At 39.6% G+C, this 21,952-nt stretch overlaps 1 protein-coding gene across 3 annotated transcripts in view; it reads right to left on the reverse strand.

The window, feature by feature from the left end:
* Positions 1 to 21,952, reverse strand: part of LOC132115867 (ras-responsive element-binding protein 1-like) — a 50,999-nt gene that overhangs the window by 20,005 nt on the left and 9,042 nt on the right. Inside the window, exons 1-2 of one of the 3 annotated variants that reach the window (XM_059524260.1) lie at positions 7,981 to 8,254; positions 6,466 to 6,557 (exon numbers count right to left, since the gene is read on the reverse strand). The exons of 1 other annotated variant lie outside the window; for it this stretch is intronic. The gene's annotated coding sequence lies outside the window, so the exon portion shown is untranslated. Of the gene's footprint in view, positions 1 to 6,465; positions 6,558 to 7,980; positions 8,255 to 21,952 lie in introns of those variants that run through there. One more of the 3 variants, XM_059524259.1, reaches the window with a different exon arrangement.

The following is a 21,952-nucleotide window of genomic DNA, read 5'->3' on the forward strand; positions in this document are numbered from 1 at the left end:
CATATTTACAAATAACATATTTATGTCCTTAATAAAATCAGTAAAACGTTTTACGAAGATAAAAAGGTATCATCTTATGGAAGCCATAAACAAGCATCTCATCAAAGCTCTCATTAGACAAGATAAGGCCGTTCCTCTGATAGGATGTTTGCATGATGGGCGGGGGGGCATTTTAGCAGGAAAATGAACAGTTGATGAATGTGGTGGGAGACAAACTAGTACTATGAATCAAAGAGAAAACCAGAAAGATGCTGGTAGAAGTGAAAGTTGAGAAGGGAAAACCTGTATTGGGGTGTGGAAAGTGGAGTAAGAGACTTCTGTTGATGATTAGAGGTAGAAAGACGAGGGATTACACAACAGCAGGGCAGGTTTCGTGTTGTGCAAGGATTTGGGGTGGGGGTTTGGGCCGAGAGTGAGCGAGAGAGAGCTGTACTAGTCATAAGATTCTCTCTCTCTTGCCGGGAGAGATAGTGAGGGTGGAGGGAGTCGGGGGGCTGCTGTTACTACATCTGTTCCCAACCATCACTCTCACTTTCCTGCACACACACGACAGAAAGAGCTTCTTGCACATCCTTGTTAAAACAAGTCCAACAAAAGACAAGCGGTGGGAAAGCAGAGGTGATTTTGGTAGACTCTGAAGAGAGAATATGTTATGGGCGTGCTGGCGTGTGCGTTCATATATGACCGTATGTGAGCTTTTTGAGAATTTGTGTGTCAGTCAGAAGCACACAAGAGTGGAAAAGTCCTCACACGGTGCCAAACCGAGCAAGCCAGAATGCCTCTGCTGTTTTTCTCTCCGTGTCTCTCCATCTTGTTTCGTCTCCCATCTGTCCCTCCACTGCTTTTCCTCACTCATCCTACATAAACATCTTCAAATATCCTCTGACATATTCAAAAATGTGAAAGCGAACCTCTGAAAAGTTGCATAAAACAAACGAAACTACTTTTAAATGGTAGGAGTTATGCTAATCAAAATTATTAAACTGACTGCATTTCTTTGCAACCAAAACTGTTGCACAACAGGGTGTCAGTTGGAATAAGCCACTGGCTTTAACCACTGGAAAAAAATCTTAAATGACGCATAAAATATGGTCACACTTTATTCTCACTACTAATAAACCATTAACTATGACTTCTGCCTAAAAAATTAAATTGCTGCTTATTAATAGTTAGTAAGGTAGTTGTTAAGTTAAGGTATTAGGGATGTTGAATAGGGATGTTAATATGTTAATAATAAGTATGCTAATAAGAAACTAGTTTATAGTGAAAATTGGTTTTTATACTAAAGTGTTACCTAAAATATTTACTAAACTAATACACAAATGATTATAGCTTTTTCTGCAAGTGTGCATTCATGCAGGCCTCGCACTGCATTGATGCTAGCAGATATATTCATTTTTGACACCATTACTTTCAAATTTTCAAAACAAAAGCTTTAAAATAAGCTAAAAACAAATAATAATCAAGGGTATGTCTTTTGATTCACCCCAACCGTAATTTAATTATTTTAATATTACTTATAATTAATTTAGTCATTTATTTTAATCTATGAACACTACTAAATTCTATGAAGAAAGAAAGAAAGAAAGAAAGAAAGAAAGAAAGAAAGAAAGAAAAAAGCAGAGAGCCACTAGTTTAACATTTAAGGGAAACACATTCATGATGCTACACAAATGACCAATCAGTGGAACAAAAAGTTGGTTTCAGCTCAACATTTCTAACTATCAATGGCTTGTCCTTCCTTCTACTTTAGCACGAGAAACACATATGATGCTGCCAAGTCCAGATAGCACCTGACTATTCATTAGAGAAGCATTCCTAATCTAAATGTACCTTAAAATTTGGGCCAGAAGCCAAAGCCTCTACTCTAACCACAAAGCTGCCGACGTACGATTAAGTCAAAAACCCTGGCAACCTTGTAAGATACAGACAGTCCTAGCTTACATTCAGTAGGAACTCTTGTAAAGTAATTGGCCGGGCTTCAGGGATGCAAATGACAGAGTTGGGTGGGATGGGCCTGCGAGGATGGCTTTCAGACAACAGCTCTGAGCCAAACTGCCAAAAATGACACGTGCACTTCAAAAGCAAACAGATACGGGGCGACCGCAGCACCGATTCTCAAGAGGTCTTGAATGGCTTTAATAAAGGGAAAGGAGAGGATAAACATATAAATGTTCTTCCTGATTGGGATAAGGTTTGAAAAAGGGACTAGTTTGCTGAGAATAGGTCTGCAGCGAGGCAAGGGGGTTGTGACAGCAGTAAATCCAGTGGCCACATGTTGGCTGTTTATTACAGCCTCCAGTGTCTTCCTTGACTTCACAGCACTCAAAAGGAAACGGGAGAAATCCAGAGTCTCATGTGTGAAATAAGTATTAGCTAACACACACAAATGAAGGAACTCCTGTACGCTTTCTGCCCAAAGCTCTAGGTGCAAAAGAAGAGTTTGATGGTAGCTGTTCACAGTGTTGGGGAGTAACTGGTTATATGTAACAGAATTACATAATTTAATTACTAAATAAATGTAACCAATCCGTTACAGTTACTGAGAAAAATCTGTGTAATTAAGATACAGTCACTTATGAAAATGTTAACGATATAAAGGGGGTTACACCGGATATTTTCACACAGATACGGATTTGATTTCTTTCTTACACAATAACAGTTTTACTTTCGATTTCGGTTTGTGTATATGCTTTATCTTTTACAATTAACGTTTGTTATTGTTAGACGGCAATGATTCTTGTCATAACTAGGGAAAGATGTGATTTCAAAACCGGTATCATAGTTGTTAAACGGTTTCTTGTTATGATTTCAAATCTGTATTTAACCATATCAAAGTAAAAAGAGGTACTAAAATCTGAATTTAAAATGAGATTATAATCTCAATTCAAGTGATGAAGTATTTTGAAAGTCCTACTGAAAGATTCAATCTGCCCGCTTTAAATGTTTCACAATGATTAACAGTTGAAAACATTCATTGGAAATTTAGAAAAGCCCTTTGCATGTCTTCTCTCTACCAATCATATGTTTGAGTGACTCCGAGCGACTGGGGCCCTTCCTCCACCCTTCCATGTCCTGACTTGCCAGACCGAGCAACACAAAACCTCACAAACAAATGACGAAGTCGGTGAATTCAGCCACCAGTTTATGGACTCCTGAACTTTTCACGTTCGGTCTCTCTAACTCTGTGAGTTAGGCAAAGACCAGGGTATCATTAGAGCACTGTGTTTACAAAGACTGAGAGAAAGGTGGACTGAGTGGAAGGAATATCACTAGTGCTCCCTCTCTTACTCACGTAAGTCACACATTGGAAAGTCTTTCACCCCGGAGTTGACTGTTAGGTATTACACAAGCGATGGCTCAGAGGGGAATGAGACTGAACTTTACCTAATGGCCTGCTGAACTACCATTGTGCTTGAGGCAAAACACAACGGGACGTTATAAACCCCATTCAAAGTCAAAAGAAATGTCCTGAGGCACAACATTCTCCTCGGTAGTGTGTATTGTATGGCCATCCACTATGAAAATCACTACCATCAGCCAAATCCTGTTACCTGATCCACAAGAACAGTGAGTTTCCGAGACCATTAAAAGCACGAATTAAGTGTGAGATGTGTCCTGTTAAAGTTGGTATTAATGGACCTTGTGATGCTCTTTTAATTCAGTTAGGAGGTCATGCTGTGTCGTATCGATCTGCTGTTGGTCACACGGTGTCACGTGATGTGAATTCATAGGTCAGAGTTCACCAAGTTTAAACTTTGGAACGCAGCGAAATGCTAAACTGTGTTTCCGGTCTGAAGCATTCGTATGTGTATGAATGGAAGTCACTGGAACGAAATGTGCAGTGTGACCTGTCCTTTAGTACCCATGTTTGTCACCAGGTTTCCAATTAAGATTAATAAGGCCTATATTTTCTTCCCTTTTGGTTCAATATGAATCCCTATCAGAATATTTCAATGTTGATTTGCTTTTAAAGTAGCAAGTCTTTTCCATAATTTACTGATAACAGTCAATAAATGACAGAAAATAAACAATTAATGAGACCACCGGTCCTGTGTGCTCCATTGCAGCATGTGATGAGTCTGTATTTGTTTGGAAGACATGTTCTGGTTTATAGAGGATGTGAGGATGGGTTTCTGGCATTTTTCAGATGTTAATTTTCATTTTTTTTTAGGTGTTAAAGAGAGTAACCCGGACTAACCACAGAACTACCGTACCACATATTTAATCCATCATAATTCTGCAATTAGTTCCATGTGACCTAAACAGCCTAATCTAGTAGTGTGAGAAAACCGACCTCTTATTAAATACTTCCTCTACAAAATCAGTTCAATGCACCAAGAGCAGAACAGAAACAGATATGCTAAGCAAAAATATAAAAAAGGGTGGCTGAGCACAAACACACATTAACACATGCATCAGAAGCATGACATTTTTCAATCTAAAACAAACTTGTTATTGTCTTCTGATACTCAGAATGTACTGTAAGTCTCAGTTGTTTTAATGCAACGTTTACCACAAGCTGAAGTTTTTTTGTGCAGCTGTTGTTTACGGTGAAATCCCGGTATCTCCTTCATCTCTGCAGCCACTCAAACTGGTTTTCTGTGGATGACAGACTGAGGCCTCAGGCCCACAACCATGCGTCAGCACCAGCTCAACGTCCTATCAAACACCCGACTAAAACAACACATTGTACCATGATGGTAAAGTCTCACAGAGCGGAAAATGCGACATCTTTTGGTTGATTTAAGTGCGTTACTGACATTATCCTGGCCACATCTAATGCATGTTGTTATCATTGTTACATGCCCTGCCGGTGTGTGATAAATGGTTGGGTCCTGTTCTGTGACTTTTTCGACAGATGCGCCACAAGTCTGAGCAAGGGAGACTGCAGGCGCTCAATAGAGCTGCTTGAGCAACAGGCCATGACTCACAGGAGTCAGTTATCTGAAAACTAAACATGCTCCTATGAATAGATGTCAGTCTGAGCACATCCAAAGGAACAATCTAACAGCCCTAAGAACTGAATTCCATATTGGCGCAACAATGATAATAATAAAGTTGTGGGAGCAGATGAATGGCAGTCAAAGGCCATCTTGGGTAGTATTTTGTGTACTGTAGAAGCATCATACTTTGACCTAGATAACAGCTGTTTTACAGAACAGAATGTTGACCTTTGACCCTGCTACCTGAGAACACCTCAGAACGAGAAATGGAAAGGTAGTTAACTCTCATTTAGACTCGACAAACTGTTCAATGAACCACCGAGATGAACATTAGTTCATGTAATAGTTAAAGTGAAATAATATTTTTTTACAGAATGTATTAATCTTGGTTAATAATTTATATATTTTAACATCTCAAATTATGCATGGTATAAAATAAACCAAATGAATTAATATAATGTGGACAAACATTATTATAATTCACAACTGTATATAATCAGTTATCATTAACCTACATTAATAAATGGTATAAAAGTAGTACCTTATGCATTAACTAATGTTAACAAAACAGAAGTTAATTTTGTTAATGCTTTACAATAAGGAATTTTTGTTAACTTTAGTTAAATGTACATGAGCGATATATTTTTTTTACAATGATTGATCAGTTAATAGTTTGCTCATGTTAGTGCAGTATTAATGTGAATCAATAAATGCTGTAGAATTTTAGTTAACTGGTAATGTTAACAAACTAAACCTTACTGTAACCTTGTGTGTCACCACAATGGTAGTCTTTATCTTTATCTTTGACGTTTTTTTATTATCATCAATGCCTGTACTGATGACACAAGTCTACTTCCATTTAGTCTTGAGTGTCTTAACATCAATTCACATTCTTTTTCTTCAAAGCAACAAACACAAATACATTTCTCAGATTCTTCCTGCATCTCGATGCAAAGTCATTCCATAACCGCCCTACCTGAACCGAAAACGTCTCGTGTTTTCAGCACAAGAGTCTTAAAACAAGATGACGCAACAGATTCCAGCTTCATGCAGCGACGTTAGCCTGTATATGAAGTGCATGTGACGTCTGAAGATCCCAAAGCAGATTGAAAGTTCAAGCTTAAAGGTTCCTGTGCAAAATAAACTGTGACTTTACAAATAGTAGATTCGCACATCTGTTTTGTTCACCTAACTCTTAATCTGCATACATGGCTGGCTTCACTGTTCTTGCAGTAATGGGCCGCATGCACACTGCAGAAGCTGAATTTGATGAAGGACAGAGCAAAGGATGTGTGGCATACTATGAAGTATGAGTTTGGCTGTGATTGTAAAACGGCGAGGATGAATAGACGTGGATGAAATAAAAGAAGGAGAGATAAAACTCAAAGTTTCAGGTGAAACTTGTGGGTGGGACTTGACAAGCAGGCCAGGCATCCATGCTGCATGTGCAAACAGTGAGGATGCTCACGCGGACAGACAGCCTCGGCTCGGACCGGACCGGACGGTGAGGTATATTTACCCGTCCTCAGACGAGGCTGTGTTATTCTGCTGCCGTTCTGGGTTTGAAGAGGGATCGCAGTGCACCTCGTGTGTCAGCAACCACTGCTCACACTGCAGGGAGACCACAAACATGAGTTTAATATGCATGCCTATGAACACAGACACACACACATAAACACACACACTTTCTTTCAGGATGAGACTTTCGACCTTGAAATCTGTTATAAAGTAATAAAAGCATTGCAAAATCTGCTGTGTTGAATCATAGCCCTATGAAACGATCCGTTCGTACAGACAATCTGGATCTCAGCGGCTGGAGTTTGAACTGCAGTCGTAGTACAATTTAACTCGCATCAAAAAGGCTGCTTTGAATCAAAACAAGCTTGTAGTTCAAGTTCTAGAAATCACCCTTGATGTGTTTGTTTAGAAAATACTTCAGCCCAGTTTAAACTATATACAGCAGAAATCTGTCAGTTGCTGTGAATGTCTGAGTAATAATTCTTCTTTGGATGAAAACAGCCAGTGTGGTACAATCAATGATTCAATCGATACCCGTTAGAATTATTCTAACAAATCCTCGACTGAATCATTCAAAGCCATTAATGAATCAACTTCATCTGACTCACTTATCGACTTCCTTTCAAGTGATGTGTAATTTATAGGTTTGTGAAAAGAAATTTATTATAGGTTTGCTTTAAATATTTTCAAAATCATTCTTCCATAAAAATGTATATATAGTGATATAACACTACCATTTTTTTTAAGAAAATAATTTTCTTCAGCATGGATTCATTTAGTTGACTAAAAGAGGCGGTAAAGACATTTATAACGTTACAAAATAATTATATTTCAAATAAATACTTTTCTTTCTATTTCTAATGTTCCATGGAATTCTGAGACAGACAGATAAAAATAGATATGAAGCAGCACAATCACTCAAAATTGATAATAAATGCTTCTTGCCCAGCAATTTTATTATTTTAAATTGTAATATTTGACAACATTATTAACTATTTAAACATTCAAAACAATAAAAAAAAAGTTCGAACCCCTGCTTCTGCACATTATTTTTATCTAGAATTCTTAAGAATATTGCAACAAACTTTTATGTGATAATGCTGTAAGCTATTACTAGGAGTAGACCAGAGTAGATTTCTTTTTTACTTGCAGTTGCTAAAAATCTAAAAATAAAAAAAAAATAAAAAAAGACTAGACTAATTTTAACTTGCAGCTGCTAAAAAATATAAACGGAAAGCTTGCTAAATTACCTGTTTGTTAGAAGACTGGTATTTTATTATAGTGTAGTTATAATATTTCTGACATTTTCTAATGTTTTACACAAATTCTGCTGATTTTCACCAAAAACCAGGACAAGAAAACTTTGCGTACTCTGTCTAATAAACACAATAAGGAGTCGTTCAGCATCACTTGTTGCATCGCTAATCACTGATTGGCCTGTTTAACGTCTGTTAGCCGTCCACAGACAGAATGGAGGGATACAGAGATGCACAGACGAAGAGGAGGAGAGACTTACGTAGCTTTATCCTCTTTGTGCAGGAGCTTTTCAAAAGAGGAGACGTGGAGAGGGGGTGATGGAGCGTGTGTCTTTAAATTAGAGAGAGGGAGAGGGGGACGTAACTGACTGAAGACAGATGACCATAAAAAGTTCACAGGAAACTTCTCCATTGGTGGTGGGGGATGGAGACGAGATGGAGAGACGGGTGAAGGAGAGATGGAGGATGGGATGAGAGAGACAGGACAGAGATTATCAGATTAGCGGCTGGTAAATCTGTCTAATTGAGAGGCAGGTATAATGGCCTGCTGGAGGAGACATTTTCGGCTGCTGTGGCCTTTAGCCACGCCTGTGTGTGTGTGTGTGTGTGTGTGTGTGTGTGTGTGTGTGTGGATTTCAAGCTCTGTCCCCATCAAACACACCCATCTTGTGTGTCTTCTCCCACGTTACACTGCTCTGATGATGATGACAGGACACTGACTGTGTTCAGCGACTGTTATTGGCTTTAGTGTGAATCGCACAGCAGTCAGAGAAAAGGAAACAAAGTGAGGAATACATCAGCAAATGAACAGGCCAGATTGGTTTTACACAGCCAGCATCCCTGATGCATTAGCACAGGGATTTAACAAATGTATTTTTATTTTTTTTATTTTAGTAAAAAAATATAGTACATTTGTAGCAAAGTAGCATCCATATTACCCCCAAGTCTCTGTAAAAGAGATTCCATTCACATCTTTAAATGCACATTTTGGGATAAAATTGCTAATTATCATTTAAACTTAGTTTATGGTTACACATTTAGCAAATGCATTACCGTTGATAAGCTTAGGGTCAGTATGATGACAAATGTGCATAAAACTGATCAAACGTTACGTGACTGTAACATTTTGTAAGTTTACAAATTTTTTTATTTTAAAGAAATGCTCATCTTTTGGACAATTATATTCGTATAAAAATATGAAGCAGCACAAACTGTTTTCAACATTGATAACAGTTAATGTTTCTTGAGCAGCAAATAAGCATATTAGAATGATTTGTGTAGAAAAAAATAAGTTTTTTTGAAAATTCAGATTTTCCAGCATAGGAATTTTTGCTGTATTTCTAACTAAATCAATGCAGCCTTTGTGTCTTTCTTAAAAAAAATAAAAAATCTCACCAATGGTAGTGTAGATTCATATCGCATCAAAATAGTCATGTGATTGTGTATCTGTCTTGTGACTTAATCTCCCATCATTACTCAAGTACAAAATTATGCCACTAAGTTTAATGCTATGGTTATAGAGTTTGTTTAAAACCTCAAGTATGAGCACCAGGTATAGTGACACATTCTCTGCAAACAACTAATTAGATGAGTCACTCGATTCAGACTTTTACAAATAGTTTGTTGAAAAAAAGTTAAAGCAGACGAAAAAAAAATAGAGAGATGCCCTGCAATGAACCGCAATTAACTGCTGCAAGTTACATATCATTCTTTCATGCCAGGAAACGGTTTAATTTTGGCTAAATTTATGTTTAATGAGTGCAGTTATGGGCTACATCCATTTTTGGGTTAAACCTGTTTGTGTATGCACACTATGTGATTACCTCCGCCTCCGTGTGTGTGTGTGTGTGTGTGTGTGAAAGAATGCTACTGCTCTGTTTCAGGGCTGGATGACAGGCACAGACAAGTGCAGGAACCAACGTGTTTGAGAGCAGTTGGTTCACTGAGATAGCGCTGCTTTCTGGCTAGCACATCACCCCTCAATATCAGTTTCAATAGCGAGAGGCCAAGATAAAAACCTGTGAAAGACAGACAGGAGATGGGACCTGACGCAAAGAGAGGAAGGTATAGAGTACAAAAGAAAGGGTTGAAAAAAAACAATGAATGAAAGGAGCATGCTAGGTGGCGCAGATAAACAGCAAGGTGAGAATCTGGACAAACGGGACAGGCCAGTTTGCTCGTTTGCTGCTGAAAGAGCGCACAGAGTTAACTGCTCACTCCCTGGCTTGTTTGCTTTGTTTCTACTAAACACCAGAGACACTGAGGGGAAGAGAGGGGGTGGAGGACGGGAGTTACCAGAACCAGCACCACCCTGAGGTCTCGTATCCTTATCAATGCAAACCGTACACACCAGGGCTGATACTAATTACAGCAGTTACAAAAGACAAGCATTTGACACCAAGTCCTACTCGAACAAAACCTACATTCTTGAGAATATTTTTTCAGAATATATTTTTTTTGGGGTTGAGTTTGCGAGCATTGCCATCAGAAATGGGACTTATGGCAAAAGGGTCATGTGCAGATGTAATTGCACAGCCGACACAATGCAATAATACCACCCCATTATATACTTGAAATACATTCTTATTCTGATGAGGTGTAATTGACCTCCAGTACTCAAGAGGGTTGATCTGTGCTATTATGTTTATAGTAAGATTCCTAAATAATAAAAAAGTTTAACAATCTTCAAACAATTGTTAGGTAAAAAAAATGTTAGCCTGAATGCACTGTAAGCCGCTTTGGATAAAAGTGTCTGCCAAATGCATAAATTTAATTTAATTGTCTTTAAATGGTTGCTAAGCCGTGACTCAAAAAGCATGACCATAGAAGAAGACAGTTTGTACTAATGTCTGTTACAACGCCCCTTGTGTCAATGTATCGAATGCAACACATACTTGCTTCAAAGAATGCAATGGCATTACAATGATAATAAAGTCTGAAAAACACAATGGTGTTACCATGCTTCAATGTCTCCAAAGAAACATGGTGATACCAAAAATATGGTACATTTCTTGTACAAGTGAGGGGTGAAAGCACCCCTCAGGATGTTTCTCAATCATTCAGCAGAAGTGCCGGCAATGCACTCAAAAGCAAAGACATAGCGAATTGAAATCATCTGACCAGCCATTGTGTGGCAACATGTGGAAACTCCAGTGAGGTTTGAGTTCCTTTTAAAGATGATGGTTTATATTAGAGCAGAACAGAGAACAGCATTTGCCCATCAAACCAAAGAAGGCAAAAGCAGACACGTCACCAGCCCCAGTAATCTTTTCAGCAACGAAAATCCTTATTCACGATTGTCTGCTTCCCAGGCAAGTTTGCAAAGATGTTGACATCAACCACTGACAAGACAGCACATCCAGTTTTGTCTGGTGACTGATTGTTCATGGTAACATGACTAACAATAAGAAAGAAGAAACTATGAATGCAAAAGGTGACATATCAAAGGAGCAACTTTCGGTTCAGCATTGAATAAAAAGGGATTCTGCAATGAAATTGCGGCATCCGTCTGTGTGAATGACTGTTTTACTCTTAAACATAATTCAACACCTGAGTCAAGCATACATCATAACAGGCAACATGCTAAACTGTGCAGGAAGTGGCTTTCATTTCCAAATCAACCCTGGCTGCTTCGCCTTAGGGCGAGCTTGCTTCATGCAAACAAGCTCTGTATCTGTGCGAACATCTCAGATGCACTAAAAATGTTCAAAGCCTTCAAATCATAAAACACATAGCCTTTTCTTGCTCAATGGCTTTAAGACAGATCCTTGAAGGGTTGCAAGGACGCACTGGAAGATTTGGTGCATATGTGCTCTTTGGATGTTTTAAGGGGGTTGGGGGACCTCTAGTCCCAGCTGTGGCACAGGATCGGTAGTTCCTGGCTCTTCAGAGATTAATAGATGATGTAAACAAGCATGCAAATTGAGGGGTCATTGGCAAAGGACGACTTAGCTGTAAAGCCTCACAGGTGCCTGCGACAGGGACAAGTCTTAGACCCTTCGTTCTTGCAGACGGCAGGCTTTTATTTGGGTCTGAAGGACACATATGGTGCCTCGGATTGGCCAGACTTCACAGTGGGGTACTGCGAGAGCAGTCGACTGCTCACATGAGCGAAGTCTGAGGACAGGACTGCCTTGCATTCAGGCTCATCTCCATATCCATGCAAATATGCATGGGAGGAAAGAGAAAGAACTGCATTCTCTCACAAAAAAAGAGGCTGGGTTTGCAGAGATAGAGTTCTTGTAAGCGAAGACAGACGCTGGCTCATGCCCGGTTTCTGTGGAGAGCTGTGGTGTGAGTTACAGAGGGGTGCAGATGTAGGGTCCATGCTGACAGATCAGTGTGCCATTGACAGCTGCCTGGAAAAAGCATACACTGTCCGCCCTCATTACAGATGGTGTGTGTGTGTACAAGCACTCTCAAAGAATATCGCTGTACCCACCAGTCCGTCTAAGACAGGCCAGTCATTTCAGAACACTTCCTTGATATAGAAACAAGAGCCATGAATGAAAAGAATCACAATGATACAAGACTACATGGGGACGTTCATCCCAGGCTTACTCTGGTTAAACAGTGCGTGAGGTGTAGAGGACTGGGTGAAAGGAGGATCTGCCTCCTGTTGTTCTTGCTGTTGTGATCGCTCCTTTATTTAGCAGACATGTTCCTGCAGGAAGACCAAGAGTTCTTTCCCTTGTCCGACTTGCTAAGATGACATTCTCTCTGACTGGCTTTGACTGCGATCCGTGGATATAAAGACATCTGCTTAGTGCAACTGCAATATTTTTTAATTTGAGTGATTAAAGGTCTAGATTTTGTACTCAAGTTTTTTTTCTTCAATTTTGTTTCATGGGCAAAACTGGAACTTTAGATTCATCCATGGAAAAAGAATCATCTTGGGAAGCAGTCACATGGGAATTCCTCTTATCTCCCGCCCACTTTCCCCATTCCCCCTCTCTGGGCAGATTAGGTCGGGGTGGCCCATGCCGTTCTCCTTTGACAGTTGTCTATCTGTGCAACAAATGGAACATTCATCGAGGGGCAGCAGTGACAGCTCAGCTCCATAAATCCAGAGGCATTCAGAGGGCTCTCCAAACCTCACCAAGTACATGGCTCACGTCAGTTTTTATTGAACAACTAAATTAGGTTTGGGTCCTGTAGATGTACAACTCACATCTACCACTGATCAACTTTTCTCTGAAGATCATTGGTGATAATAAAGGATACAATCAACAACTGGAAGCACATAAAAGAATGTTCAATGCATGCCTAAAACTGATTTTAAGTCCAATTAATTCAGAATTCAGAGCGGCATCATTCAATTTAAAAAACATCAAGTCCTTAAAAATCTACTTTCAAAAAGTTTAGAAAAGCATTTATACTATTGTCAACAAAGATATTAATTTGATATCATGTGGCATAACCACCAAGTAAAAATGTCAAAGTAAAAACTATTTGGGGGTATTGTGCACTTTAGTGCTGCAACGACGCATCAACGTCATCGATTACGGCGACTAAAAAAAAACGTGCGTGAAATGCATCGACGCGTCACACTGTTTACATCTCGCTTAATTGCATACTGGGAATGGAGAAAGTTGCATTCTATCACAAAAACAGAGACCACTGTTATCAAAAGTATGGGAATACTTTAAACAGAGGCCAAATAAAATGGCCCTTTGTTCCCTTTGAAAAAACGATATAGTGTACCACGGCAGCACAACTGCGATGCACGAGCACCTCAGAGGACAAACATCCTGGCGCTCTCTGGTGTAACGGTTTACCGTGTGATCTGGCGACCAACTTCCTGGTTCAGGTCTCTGCTGCAGATGTGATGGAACAAACTTATGTGATATTATTGAGTGTCTAATAAACGCAGACTTGCTCATTGCATGATTCTGATATTCTTGTAAAGATTACAAGTTATTGGTACCATAGCGGCTGACGTAAGGATAAAATAAAAAATAAAGTAAGTCTGTGTTGGCGCGGGTTTCGAACACGCGTTAGGGGCCAGTTCACATATCGCGCCTAAAAACGCGTGGAAAACGCTAGTCGCACCGCTTTCTCCTTCTTTCCAAAGCGCTCGGGCAGCTGCGCCCCTGGGGCATCTGCCGTTGCTTAGCAACCATGACGTGCTCTCTCCATGAAGACGCAGAAATTTCAGCAAAGGATAAATGGATTTGCAGCACTAAAAATTGCTTGCAGTAGCTCTGCTACTAAATTTATTTGAAAATGGCAATCCATATACAGCTATGATCAGCAGTTCCTTCATCTTAGCTGAGCTTTCAACGTTGTTACGGGAAAGGACGAAGCTGATTGGTTAGTTCTGGTCACATGACCCGCGGTGCGCTTGCGGCATTCTGAGAAGTTGAGATGTTTTTAACTGTAACTCGATGCGGTGCGGACGCGCCTGTTTTCAAATGCGCGTCGCAACCGCGTCACGCATTACCGCAGGCCGCGTCGCGCATACCGCAGGCCTACATTGGAAATAACGAACTTGAGCGCGCAAAAGACGCGATATGTGAACGGCCCCTTAAAAACCATGCTAAACCATAGCAGAACCCTGACTACATTTAATGGTTTGTGATGCTAAAGAACATTTCATGACGTCTCAGACAACTGTAAATTTGTGGCTACTGTGGTTTAATTATAAGCGCTATCGTAAACTCATATTTACCATAGTAAAATAATTTTCTTTGCCTCTTTATTTTTGTATGCTGTAAAAACACATTGGTTGAAAATGAATAAAGGTTGAAATATTATATTAGAAGTTGTACTTATATTTTTTTGTAAAGTTATCCAAAGGATTCATTAGCTAATCAAAAAAAGAACATTAGATTAATTATTTATTGTAATAATCGTTAGAGTATTGTAAATCGTTAAAGTAGCCGACTAATCGAAAAAATAATAGTTAGATTAGTCGACAGAAAAAATAATCATTAGTTGCAGCTCTAGTGCACTTAAGTCGGCATGAATGCAAGTGGTCTATTTTCACTTTTTTTATGAATCTAAAAAGCCGCAGAAGGAATGAAAGTTTGGCTTATAAAGTGGTGTTAGCTGACCTGTGCTTTACAATAAAAGTATAGAGATGCTTCCGATAACCATCTCTCTTTCATGCACGGTTGAGGTATAGGCGTGGCCGCTGGTTTCATGAAGTAGACTCTAAATTCACTGTACACCTGAGAACACAAAGAAACCTGGAGTAGGAAGAGGAGGAGGTGGTGCATGGGGGTACCTCCAGGCATTTTAAGTCCTGTTAAACCGGCAAGCTCCTACAAGCCATCCTGAAAAAGAGGCCCATGATGCTGTGCCCACACATCCTGAAACTGATCTAAGTGAATGCACCATTCCTGCAAAGGGATTCCCTCGCAACTGCATGAAACAGCACGAACAAAATAGCAAAAACCAACATCAATTATTATTATGAAAAAGTTGTGCAAACAAATCAGATTAATTGTGATGAATGTAAAATAAAACATAAAAAGAAAACTATTCTTGTGAGTGCAGATCATAATATCTTTGGAAAAAAACTGATTAATGCACCAAAATAAAAATCAAGTAATGGAAGAGTGCAATGCAAACGGCGTTGTTGAACAAATCCGAATAAAACATTCTGTAGAGCATTTTAGTTTTACAGAAGTGAGAACAGTTTGAGTCACTGTAAATTATGTGCTAGCCAGTTAGTTTTTAAGGCTGGCGAGCTGCCACAGAGGGTTCTCCATCATTTATTTGGAAGACTAAGAGAAGGAAAACCACTGGAGGGGTGTTTGACAGAGAACAAGGCAGATATGCCTCATGCTATAATAGAGCTCTTTGTGAAGCCAAGAAGAATACAGCCTTCATCGAGTTGATGCTGAGAACATCTCTGTGTCTCATATGTGCACACATAAACAGACATGCAGTGACCACACATGATTTCTAGCCGTCAAGGCTGCCTTTTCCCCTCCCATGAAAAAGAAGCTTGTTGGGTGAAAAAATCTAAAGCAAGATTTGTGAATGCTCTTATTGGACCCAGTTCTAATGGCGATGTTATCGTCAGACACTGTGCATTACCTCACTCGCTCTTTTTTCACATATTCACTCTATCATTTCTGCACCTCCCCTCCTGCACCCTTTTGGCTTGTTACAACGTTACATGTCCTAAACTCCAGAGCAAGGATGCAGGCCAAAGTACAAGGCCAAAACATCAGCCAACTGGGGCTGTGACGTCCGTCAGCCACCCACTTTAAAGACTCCGCCCCCAAAAGCCAACCCATGTGTCTCAATTCAGCCAATCGCGCCCGGTCTGCCAGCTGTTTGCTATTGCCATTCGCCTGAGTGACAACCAGGCTGGTGGTTGCAGCAGGGGTCATCCATCACACTCCAGTGTGTGCTGACGCGCAGGGCTTCTCGGCTGAGCCGAAGCGACTCCCTAGCATCACATCACGTACAGCCCCCCCTCCCCTGCCTGAAATAAGAGTCACATTGTTTTTTCCCTTTCGTACTGCTCCAGAGTCACTGTGCAGGGCTCTCTCTACACAGGCGGCTGCCTGAGGACGTGCTCCTACAAGGGAGTGATTCATCTAGAATGGGGGGGTGGAGGCGCTGGAACTTCATAGGAGAATTTGCTGGCCCGAGAGCGTCAAAGTCACAATTCTTTTCCTAAATGTGGCAGCTTGTTGTTAAGCATCAGTCTGACCATCCTACAAAAGGCTGCACAGCCCATCTACAAAGAAAGAGCAAACCAAAAGCGAGAACTTTATGTGAGCGGATTCAATTCATTCAGTGCATTTCGCTGTAATCACTAGGTTAAACGCCATTCTACACAAGAAAAGGGATCAATTAAGCTTTTACCAAAAGCACCAAAACTGAAAACAGTAAACGTATGTACAGAGTAGTCTGTATACGTGACATGATTGAAATCAAAGCTTTTTTACACCTATATTTTAGCTAGTCAATGTGATCATTTAGCATAACTCTGCAAACAGACCTGCGGTATGAAAAACTGTATTTACTGTTATATAACTGTATACAATTATATTTTACAGTACTTATATAGTCTGTTTTACACAGCCTTTTGTGGTTTAGTCTTTGTGAAAAGACATTTCACAATCAGACTTAATTAGATTTTTTACTGTAATGCTGGTGAAAACCACAATTAAATATCATGTTATTTGGAGCTCCAATCCTTCTGCATTATCTAGCTATTTTAATTGTGCTTTTAAATACTTTAATTCTTACAGAGTGTGTCAGCTTAAAAAAAAAAATAAGGATCTTACTTGTCACCTACTATCCTGGTACATATATTTAAACGATTATGTAAAACTCAAAAGACTCATTTTGGGAGTGGAGTACACAAATGTACAATGTTATCCACTAGACATCACAACATGCTGTTATTCATGCTTGTATTGTTCTTTAAGTTACAATTAGCTTGAAACCACCTTTAAATGACGAATCTGAATGACATCAGCCAGTACAGAAATGAAAGAAAGTACACAAGCCTAGCAGCAGTCAAAGGATGGGTGGTCATTACAGACCAATCTCTTTTGTAATTCCATGACAGTCTGTTGAGGCGTTAGGGCACCAGCATCTCAGCTGCAGGGCCGCAAAGGCCTCATTTCCATCTCTATAGGCCCCTTAATGTTTGCCCACACATTGATAAAGAGTGTCCCATCAGACGTAAGGCGGCACCAGAGTGGGTACAGATTGTTGGGTGGGTGACAGCCCCCTACATTGTGAGGTCCCGAAAGGATAAATGGGGTTAAAACATGCAGGGACAATTACAAGTTTCAAACAAAGGCGAGCAGGCTTAACCGAAATGGTCACATGACTCAATGGAAAAAGTTCTGGTTTCCTCCACTGATTTTGAACTCTAAACACTTTTTTTTCTTGGCAAGAGGTTCTTAGAGAATGACCTGATTAAGTATTTAATGTTCACCTCTAACAAAAGAGCCAAATTAGCAGAAATGAGGAGAGCTTTTCCTGTCTGGCAAATATTGAAACCATTTCGGCCTACTTCACTAGTTCTGATGAAGAATCCCTTATATGTAGAACAATAGTTATCATAATTATGAGAACCTGAAAAAACATCCAATATCCACCATTTCCTGTTCTGCAGAGGTTTAACAGACTCACACATAGCCTTGTGGGATAGGCCATTTCCTTAGCAAGCAATGAAACACGAGGTTGAATCTCAAACACAGGCGTGCGGCTCGAAAGTGACCAAACACCATCCTGACATCATCAGGAGAGGATTTAAATGAAGTAACACCTGAAGTCTGGGATCAAATCTATGGTGATCTATAAGCCAAAACAACACAAAAGTGCAACAAATCTTGCGAGAATAATCTAGTTTTCTATAAGGTGGTCAACTTCTTTGTAACTTTTACCATAACTTCTCAGCAGCCTTCCTCAAAGATTATGGCAGAATGAATTGAGCGCAATCTAGGAGAAGACATTACAGGGACACTTCCCACTTTATGACTAGTTACACAACACTGATTGAGACAAAACAGGCGTTTTGCACATCAAACACCAAGGGCGCATGAAGGACTCTTCATTAAAATGAGGATGTTTTATGTTTTTGAGCTTGATGTGCTGCAGATTTGGACTGTCTGTGAATATCTGCATGAGATTCAAAAGGTTTATGTAATTCCTAAACTCATCAATTTCAACTTGCACAACCACAAAATACAGGCTTGTAGTAACCATAACCTGTGAGGATGAGTGAAGCAGCCATTTTGTCAGAGTCCTGACGTGCATTTTGTAAAGTCTGTACTTTCATACGGACCCTTGATCTGGTCTTCCCATGAGCCAATCAACAGCCTGGTTATCTTCTTTTATCTCTGATTAAGTTTATTATTGCCTCTGCTCTACTTCTCCCGCAGCACTTTGTAACAAAGTTCACAAGTGGAGTCCTAACTCCCTGGTTAATGATAACACTCCTTGGATAGATGAGTTTTGTGAGATGCTCCAGATGGATAGTAGATGTGTCCACATGGTTCTCTGATGACTAACTATAATGAAGATGCTTTGACATGTGGAAGTTACCACTCATCCCCTCTTATAATCTCATTGACAGGCACAGACAGGTCGGATTATACTGCATTCACACAAACAGTTGTTTGAAGGTTGTTGTTTTTTTTCATGAAAATGTTCTAGACTGTTTTAATGGTTAAATTACATTTTTAGGAATCAAATAGCATGTCTTTCAATTAGTTGAAATCACGAAACTTACAATTTAAAAGAAAATTCTTAAACGCAAAAAAATAAATAAAATACACTTTTAAGGCCCTATGAAATGTTTTTTTTTTTTCAGTTTTGTATTTTTTTATTTTATTTAGCAAATTATTTGTTATTATTTGTCTGGATTCCATTTTAATGGTTTCATTAAGGTGTAATAATCAAAAGCATCTCTAATTAATTGATTTTATATAATAAAAAAAGTTTTTTTTTTATAACTATTTTTTGTTTATATATTTATTTCTTTTATCACTAGAAATACTGTGTTATGAATTTACATTTTTCTGCCAAATAAATTCTGGTAATCTTTTAATTTATTTATTTTTTTGGGTGGGGGGGTGGGGTTAAACATTCCTAAAAAAATGTTTTTAATAATTATTATAAGTATTAATAATACCATCATTACATGATAAGTTTCTGTTTTCTGTTTTAAGTTTCTGTTTGCATATAATATGACAATAGTTTTTCTCAGAAGAAATGGTAAAATGCTCATGAAGTGACTCTAGAGAATATGTTTATGTGTTCACGTACTCATATAACTGAGGCAGAGACTGTAAACACGATTGTGTGTTGTAAACGAAACAATGCATCTGCGCCACTCATTCACAAAGAGACGCACAGAACACAGGATTCATATTTAAATGGTTTTCTGTGGCATAATATTCACAGACACTAGTCCATATTTTGTTTTCATTTAACTGTACTGACCTACTTTTAATTTATCCATCCAAAATATAGCAGATTCCGTGACATTCCGCTTTATACAGTACATTCCGTTTTTATGACTGGATTCCGTGATTCCATCCGCATCATAGGGCCCTACAATAAGACTGGTTCCCAAATTCTGAGAGATGGTTTAGGGTTTGTTCACTTGGTGAGTGAATCTCATGAAAAACTCATAAAATGTCTAAGCAAAAGAAAGTTTTAATAAGTTCTAATTTAGGAACACCAAGAATTGCAGAAAATCCCTGATGGTCATAAAACGGGTTTCTAAATATATCGTCTTATTTTTGGAGATTGGTAGATTGGAACTTTTACATTCCTGATTCATCTTCATGGTTTTTAACACGTCTTCTGGGTGGGTCCCTCAGAAACATCCAAGCGTGCAGGCTCCCTGTGAAGTAGGTGTTGAAGGAGGGCAGTGTTTCTGTCTGCTCATTGTGTACACAGCCCCTGATGCTAAAGGCCAGGTTTCAGAAGAAGAATGAACCCTGCTCGCTGTCTTTTGTGGCGTCTCCTCAGGGGCGCGTCAGCAGAGCCTGCCCCATTGACTCCTTGTTTCCCGTGGGAGCTAGACGGTGTACCATTAACCCCACACCAGCGAAGCAGACACACCTTTACCTTTCACCTTTCGCAGCCCAAAAACTGGGCTTGAGCGCCCTAGACCTCTCTGACCCAACCCCCTCGCACATCATTTCAGCCGGATCCATCGCAAAGACGCATTTATTTTGGAAACAGTAGCCAGCATATCAGCATCTCCTATCTTTTCTAATGCTGATGTCCCTAAACAGAAGGAGTGTGTCCTGGTGCTATTTCAAAATGTCTGTCATGGAGGAGTGTGATGATTCTGTCAAGGTTTTAGGATTGATTCTGGGGATTTTTCCGAGTGGACCGGGTGTGGTTTTCAAAAAGAACTCTTCAGTATCGATGCTTGCTTAATAACACTGACACGCATCTTAGTCAGACCATCCTGTCTGGAAATGTCTGGTGGAAATGGCGGTTTCAAAGTCAAATGTGACCAACCGTTTTGTATGACCTCGAGAGTCCAAGATTAGTTTTATTAAAGAAAGTGTGAACCGGGAATGCTGGTGGAGTTTTAAAGCCTTGAGTTCTTCCTCCCTTCCTTGACTTCCCTCACTCTGCGTGTCTCCGCCTCAATCCCAAGGCCATTCCAGTAATCTCATCCTCCCTGCCCCCCTACACTCATAGCAGCTGTGCAAAGGATGCTCTCTCTCAGGTGGAGGCCCATGTGTTTGCACAAGAGATTGCAAGAAGGTGTGTGTCTGACTTCTTTACAAGCCTGAGGTTCAGCAGGACTAGGGGCATGCGCTCCAGTCTCTGTGGATACGAGGTGTGTCCTGTGTTTGCTGAACAAACAACTGTACCTTTTCAGCTCATGAGCAGAGATGGCAGGAGATTGTGTGTGTGTGTGTATGTGTGTGTGTTTGGATGCAAATGGGAATGTGTAAGATTCAGTTTTTAAAAGGGGGGGGGGGGGGGGGTGACTGGGAATGTTGTTATGCACTTGAATTATCTGTTTCTTATCCATCACTGCATAAACAGTGATAGGGACGCTTGATTACTTGAGTTCAAACATGAGGGACTTCCAAAAAGAACCAGGGATGGACTGAAACGTTTTAATGCAACACATGGCACTGCACTTTAGTGAAGAAGTGCAAAACTCACTGCTATGCCATGGTGTCGTGATGCAGTGAATTTAGTTTTTACTGAATTTTTTTATTTGGCCAAAAATGTTTTATTAAATTTGGTAATAAGGATAATTCTAGTGCATTCAGTCAAAATGCATATCTTTTAGAGCTGAAACAACGAATCGATTTAATCGAATAAAATCGATTATTAAAATAGTTGTCAACTAATTTAGTCATCGATTAGTTGCTAAATAACTTTTATTTGCCGTAAGCGGCTCCTTTTGTGCATATTTCAAATCTGCGGTGACCAAAGTGTGGCAGTAATGAGCCACTGGAGGTTTTACTCAGCCAGTACAGCAGGAGAAGTAGCGAATAGCCAATAGTTGGCCTCGTTTTATGTCACATGCTTCCCGAACAGCGTCTCTGCAGCATTCAGTGAGATGGTGGAGGCAGACAGCAGTGGAGTAAGCTCGAGAAAGAAAAAGAAAAAAGTAATCGAACGAAGTCATCCAAAGTGTGGGATTACTTTACTTTGAGCCTTCAAAAAAGAAGAGTAACCTGAAAACTCTGCACTACTGAACTGTTTAACTGTTATTTAACTGTTTAACTGTTTACACTATTTGTGCATATTCTCCAGTATAATGTT

The sequence above is a fragment of the Carassius carassius genome, chromosome 35 (genome assembly GCF_963082965.1).
Source record: "Carassius carassius chromosome 35, fCarCar2.1, whole genome shotgun sequence".
Classification (NCBI taxonomy): Eukaryota; Metazoa; Chordata; class Actinopteri; order Cypriniformes; family Cyprinidae; genus Carassius; species Carassius carassius.